This window comes from Apium graveolens, chromosome 4 (genome assembly GCF_009905375.1).
Source record: "Apium graveolens cultivar Ventura chromosome 4, ASM990537v1, whole genome shotgun sequence".
NCBI lineage: Eukaryota > Viridiplantae > Streptophyta > Magnoliopsida > Apiales > Apiaceae > Apium > Apium graveolens.
In genome coordinates this window covers 26813770-26820490 of record NC_133650.1, presented here as the reverse complement: position 1 = coordinate 26820490, position 6721 = coordinate 26813770, and the positions used below count along the sequence as shown (strand labels likewise).

Here is a 6721-nt window from a genome sequence, read left to right as displayed (position 1 = left end):
GAACTGGAGCAGGATCAGCACCTCGAGGAGAAACAGCTTCGGCCTCAGCAGAAGAAGCAAGAATAGGAGAAAGAGGGATATCATCAAGAAGAGGCTCTTTCCCAGGAATATCAGGGACTGGATAGGCAGTGAGAGTCACCTCCGGAATCTTCTTCCCAATCTCCTCTACTATCTGCTCCCAATAGCTAGAAAAGGTCTCCGGGAAGTTAGCATCGTACTCAGCATTTAGGACATCCTGAAAGTCCTGAGATGCCTTATACTCAGCTATCACCTCAGCTCGGGCCCTTTGAGCATCCAGCTCCAGCTTACGAACTTTCTCCTTCTCATCCGCCAGCTCCTTCTCTACCTCACGGAAACGAGTGAAGTTGGCCTCGGAAGCCTTGAGGTACCTATCCCTGTCCCTCTCAGCAATAGTTAGGATGGTCCTCACATCCTTCAAATTGTGAAGGGCAGCCTGGAGATAGGTATTCATCTGCACGAACATATCAAAGTACAGTAAGTAATTAAAAAAACAGTTAAAAAAGGAAGAGGCTTACAGAAGCCACGGCCTGAGCACCCAGACGCTCAATCTGTAGGTCATCAGAAGACTCTACGATCTCAGCCCTGTCACGAGGCGTGATCACACTCTGAGACCAAACGGCGGCAGCCTCGGAACTCCCTACCACCGTGTCCCTCCTCTGAAGGCCCCAAGTTACAGTGAAGGGAGAGGTATCTTCATCAAGGCTAGGAGGCCTCTGGGATAAAAAGGTAGGGACGGCCTCCTGAACCGTGACTGAAGGGCCGTCACCAATCCTAACCCGCTTGTCGCGGTGGGTCTCAACAGCAGAGCCCTTGGCGGCACGGGCCTCCCGCTTCTTGAAGATCGTGTCCAAAGCGGCCCTAGCTGCAGGAAAATACGAGCACGTAAGAAAAAGGACAAATAGAGAATGGAGAAAATGGAACAAAAAGGGGAAAGAAATACCCTCGGGACCAAGGTCACTTAGACCTAAACCTTGCAAATTACCCTCTGAAAGGATGAGAGCGCAATGGTGCAAGTTATCAGCAGTAATGGCCTTGATGGCCGCATCCTCATCTATCCCCAATTTTAGGTCTCTTAAAGACCCGTCTATACTTTTTGAGAAGTTGGGCCTGAAAAAATGGTCCCAACCCTCCTCGGAATCCAGAAATACATAAAACCACTCACTCTTCCATGTTGGATACGAGTCAGGATTGGTGCCAGAAATAAAGCAGGAATGAGCCAAGGATCTATGAACTATTTTGACCCATCCTTGGTCCTCAGAAGCATTTACAAATTTAAATAAATAACGAAAGACACAAACATTTGGCTCAAAACCGTGTTTACGAGATTGGGCCATATAACAGTGAATAAAACGCCAAGAGTTGGGTGTGAGTTGGATCGGACAGACTCGGGCCTCAGCCAAAAGGCGAAAAACAAAAGGATGAGGAGGTAGGCGAAAACCAGCATAGAAGGTTTCCTTATAGACCCGAATGGCCCCAGGTTTTGGGTAGCAGGCCCTATCATTTGGGCCTGGAGCCTCGGCCCTATAAGGGTGAGAAATGCCAAAAAGGCGGGCTATGGTACCTACTTGATCTGGACCAAATCTAGAAGGATAATTATATGTATATAAGTGTAACATGTTAGGAAAGGCTTGCCCGAATTCGGTTAAAAGATCCCTAAGAGAAATAACTGAGGAATGTACAAGAGATTTTTTACCTCGGCTGGCCCTAGAGGGACGGGCAACAGCTTGGGGGACATGGGAGTGAGATGAATCAGAATCCGCCATGGATGAAGACAAAAACCCAGGAAGCTCTTGAAAGTAAGTGAAGAAGATGAAGATTCAAACGGAATCTTCAAAATAAGCCCAGAAAGCGGCGGAGTAGAAAGCCGGAAATCGCTTGGAGGTGGCGATTCTTGAGAGACTAATTGCAGAGTTGAAGTTTAGAAATTTTTGTGAAGGTGAAGTGTGAGAAATGAACTCACACTCCACCTCTTATATAGAGGAGCTCAAAGATGCACAAACGGGCCTGGGCCTAAGAAAAAGGCGGGAAGCCCATAAGATTTGAATTTTGAAAAGATTTAAAATCAAAGTTCATTGAATGAATCAAGGCTCGAACAGCCTCAACAATGCCCAGGGTACATTATCCCAAGCCGTTGTTAGAAGTGTGGCTCCTAGGCGTGGTACAACAACGCCCAGGAAGCATTTGTCCTCAACAACGCCCAAGATGCATCATCCCTAGCCGTTGTTAGAAGTGTGGCTCCTAGGCGTGGTACAACAACGCCCAGGAAGCATCTGTCCTCAACAACGCCCAGGATGCATCATCCCTAGCCGTTGTTAGAAGTGTGGCTCCTAGGCGTGGTACAACAACGCCCAGGAAGCATCTGTCCTCAACAACGCCCAGGATGCATGTCCCTAGCCGTTGTTAGAAGTGTGGCTCCTAGGCGTGGTACAACAACGCCCAGGAAGCATCTGTCCTCAATAACGCCCATGATGCATTGTCCCTAGCCGTTGTGAGGAGTGTGGCTCCTAGGCGTGGATCAACAACGCCCAGGAAGCATCTGTCTCCAACAACGCCCAGGACGCAAGTTTCCTAGACGTTGTTAGAAAACTATCTCCTAGGCGTGGGTGCACGACGTCTAGGATCTATGAATGCATCAGCCTCCAATAACGCCCAGGACGCAAGTTTCCTAGACGTTGTTAGGAAACCGTCTCCTAGGCGTGGATCAACAACGCCCAGGAAGCATCAGCCTCCAACAACGCCCAGGACGCAAGTTTCCTAGACGTTGTTAGGAAACTGTCTCCTAGGCGTGGATCAACAACACCTAGGATGTATTGAGCAGCAAAAGTTCTATTTTTCTGATCATTTAATTAGAAATTAGGGAAAAAATCCAAGGAAATTCCTTAAATATTTTCTGAAAAATGTTAATATTTTCAGAAATAAGGAATAAATCCAGAAAATTAAAGGATAAATCCCAGAAATTAGGGAAAAAATCCAGAAAAATAAGGAAATTCCTTAAATATTTTCTGAAAAATGTTAATATTTTCAGAAATAAGGAATAAATCCAGAAAATTAAAGGATAAATCCTAAAAATTAGGGGAAATCCAGAAATTCAGGATAAATCTCAGTAAATTAGGGAAAAATCCAGAAAATTAAGGAAAATTCCCGAAAATTAGGGAAAAATTCCTGGAAATTAAGATGATTCCTGAATAAAAGGAAGATTCATTGTAAATGTATAGGTCGCTCCACACTTTACGCAAAAATGAAACCCTGTAAGGGAACGAATAGATTTAACTTCTGCGAAACCTAATCAATGTTTCCCAAAAGTTGGGGGGCAAATAATAGGAATAAATAAGTCCTAATTTTATAATTAATGGGCTGCTAGGCCCAATAAGAAGATGTATGATATTCAGACCAGAAAGGTTAAGCCTGATGGACCAGATCAGGCCTGGTGGAATAAAAAAGGCCCAAAAACCCTGATTATTAATTAATTTTGTAATTAATTAATAAGGGAAAAATCAGCTATTGAGAAGAGTCCCGATAAGGATATAAATCCTTATAGATTAGCCTCAAGGGGACCGAAAAGGATAAGGAATCAGCTTCCTACTTCCTAGGACTCCTAAGTCTATTCTAATTATGAGACTTGCCCACCAGGTCTCCAATACCAAGTCCAATTCAAGGACTCCCAACATCTATATAAGGGGCCTCACCCCATAAATCAGAACTACGTTTTTTGGCTTGATTCTCTAATTCACAGAGATACGTAGGCATCTCGTAAAGGCAGAATTAAGCTACGATACACGAGAGCATCCATTAAAGGCCTTGAGCTCCCGAATCTTAGTAATAAATACAGCAAATAATAACCTTAGTTTTTTATCCATAACAATCATGCAAAAATATGAATGAACTAAACTAAACATGCAATATGAATCTATATGAATCTATATGGACCCACACAAACTAATCCTTACATTATCATCCCCAAACTTAAAATTTTCAATGTCCTCATTGAAGGTAATAATAAGGATTTCAGGCATACCTAGTCGTCGGAAAGATCACCCTCTTCGGGTGGAGGATCAGGTGGCCAATCAACCTCTCCACTAGTGTCTCGGAAAATAGTACCGAAAGCGTGTGTCAAATCTTCAGCAAAATGATGGTGAATGTCGTGCATGGCCTCCATACGCCTAGTCACTCGCCTGTACTGCTCATCACCAACACCAGTCCTATCAGCTACCTATGGCATATGAGAAGAACCCTCTGTAGGCACTGGAATATCCGTCCAGCCACTTTTTACATCATCAAAGATATATCCCAACCCCTTGTCAGGGGGTGCACCTAAGAATGAATAACTCAAGTGATCTGGTTGTCGGTTGAGCTCAAGTATGGGAGCTTCTTGAGTAAATGGTTCAAAACGCTCCTGAGAAATTTTCAGCTCTGCCAACCCAAGAGAACTGAATGGCAAATCCAACTTCCTCTTCCACAGAGGTGCATTCAAAACCTGCATTTGCTCTACTTTAAAGCACTCCTCTTTAGCTGTGGGTAACTTTATTTCCTTGAACACATTAAAAGTGACCTTTTGATCGGAAACCTTCATCGAAAGCTCTCCTTTTTGCACATCGATCATAGTTCGGTTGTAGCCAAGAATGGTCTTCCCAAGATAATGGGAATCTTCTTATCTTCCTCGAAATCAAGAATTACAAAGTCAGCAGAGAAGAAGAGTTTATCCACCTCGACCAAGACATCCTCCACTATACCTCGTGGATAAGCGATGGAATGGTCAACTAGTTGCAATGACATGTATGTTGCTTTCGGATCAGGCAGACCAAGCTTCTTGAAGATAGATAAGGGCATCAGATTTATGCTAGCTCCTAAATCACATAAACACTTGTCGAACGACAAGTTTCCAATGGTGCAAGGAATAGTTAAGCTTCCAGGATCTTTAAGCTTCGGAGGCAACTTCTGTTGCAGCACAGCACTGCATTCCTCCGTTAGAGCAAATGTCTCTAAGTCATCGAGCTTTACTTTCTGAGAGAGAATACCTTTCATAAACCTCGCATAGCCAGGCATCTGTTCAAGAGCTTCAGCGAAAGGTATGTTGATATGAAGTTTCTTGAACACCTACAAAAACTTCTCAAACTGCTTATCCAACTTCTCCTTCCGTAGCCTTTTAGGAAAAGGAGGTGGAGGATAGATCTGCTTCTCCCCTGTATTACCCTCAGGAGGAGTGTGTTCCACAGTAGTCTTCATTGGTTCCACCTCTGCTTCCTTCTGCACTTCTTCTTCAGCCACAACTGCATTTTCTGAATCTTGAGATTTTTCAGGCTCTTCGTCTTGCTGAATTTGGGGGCTTGCGACCTTTCCAGACCTTAAGGTGATGGCGTTCACATGTTCTTCAACTTCCCTCTTTCCTGGATTGGCTTTTATATCACTAGGAAGCATTCCTGGTGGCCGATTCAATAAGGCATTAGCAATTTGCCCTATTTGGTTCTCGAGAGTATTGATAGAATTAGCCTGGCTTTGGCATATAAGAACCTGGTTTTTGCACATAAGCCTCAACTCCTCCAATTCAGATTTTTTATTCGAAGATAGACCTGCATCATGAATTTGTTGTTGAATTTGGAGTTGTTGTTTTGGTGCAATTAGTTGCTGAAAACGAGGAGGGTTGAATAGCTTATTTCCAAACTGCTGGAACGGCTGTTGCATCACATTCTGATTGTTGCTCCAGCTGAAGTTATGATGATTCCAGTTGTCAGGATGATAAGTGTCTGGAACTGGTTGCCGCAATCTCTGAAAGTTGCTCACAAACTGAGCTGAGTCGCTAGATATAGCACATTGCTCTGTCGCATGCAGACCTGCACACAGCTCACAAACACTAATTATCTGCTTAACATCATAGTTAGCCAGAGAATCGATCTTCATAGACAACGCCTTTAGTTGAGCAGTGATAGCCGTATCTGTATCCACTTCAAGAACTCCTGCTACCTTGCCCTGTGGATATCTCTGGGTTGGATACTGATATTCATTAGCAGCCATCAGTTCAATTTGATCATAAGCTTCCTCATAGCTCTTTGCCCATAATGTTCCACCTGATGCTTCATCGAGCATGGGTCTGGACTGTGCTCCCAACCCATTGTAAAAACAAGTGATGATCATCCAATCAGGAATTCCATGATGAGGACACTTCCTAAGCATCTCCTTGTAGCGCTCCCAAGCTTCACATAGCGATTCTCCCGTTTGCTGCGCAAATTGAGTAATGGCGTTCCTGAGTGCAGCTGTCTTCGCCATAGGGAAGAATTTAGTAAGAAACTTCTGAGCAAGATCTTCCCAAGTAGTAATCGAACCAGCAGGTAGAGAGTGTAACCAGCTCTTAGCCTTGTCCCTCAGAGAGAATGGGAACAGTCTCATCTTCACAGCATCTTCAGAAACATCATTGAACCTGAAGGTGTCGCATATCTCTATGAAATCCCTAATGTGTGTATTGGGATCTTCCGTTGGAGAACCCCCAAACTGGACTAAAGTCTGTACCCATTGAATTATGCCAGGCTTGATCTCAAAGCTATTAGCTGTGATAGTTGGCCGGATAATGCTAGATTGAATGTCATTGATCTTGGGTTGAGAAAACTCCATCAAGGCTCTCGTTCGTGCTACTGGATCTCCCATTGTAATTAGTACCTGAAACACAAACAAATAAACCATAAAAGTAAAGGAATCTGATTCAGTGAAC

At 43.9% G+C, this 6721-nt stretch overlaps 1 non-coding gene across 1 annotated transcript; it reads left to right on the top strand.

Moving 5' to 3' along the window:
• The first annotated feature begins 6160 nt into the window (after positions 1-6160).
• Positions 6161-6267, top strand: LOC141721965 (small nucleolar RNA R71). The gene has a single exon (XR_012575005.1). It is a non-coding gene; the product is annotated as a small nucleolar RNA R71 (small nucleolar RNA).
• Positions 6268-6721: the final 454 nt, after the last annotated feature.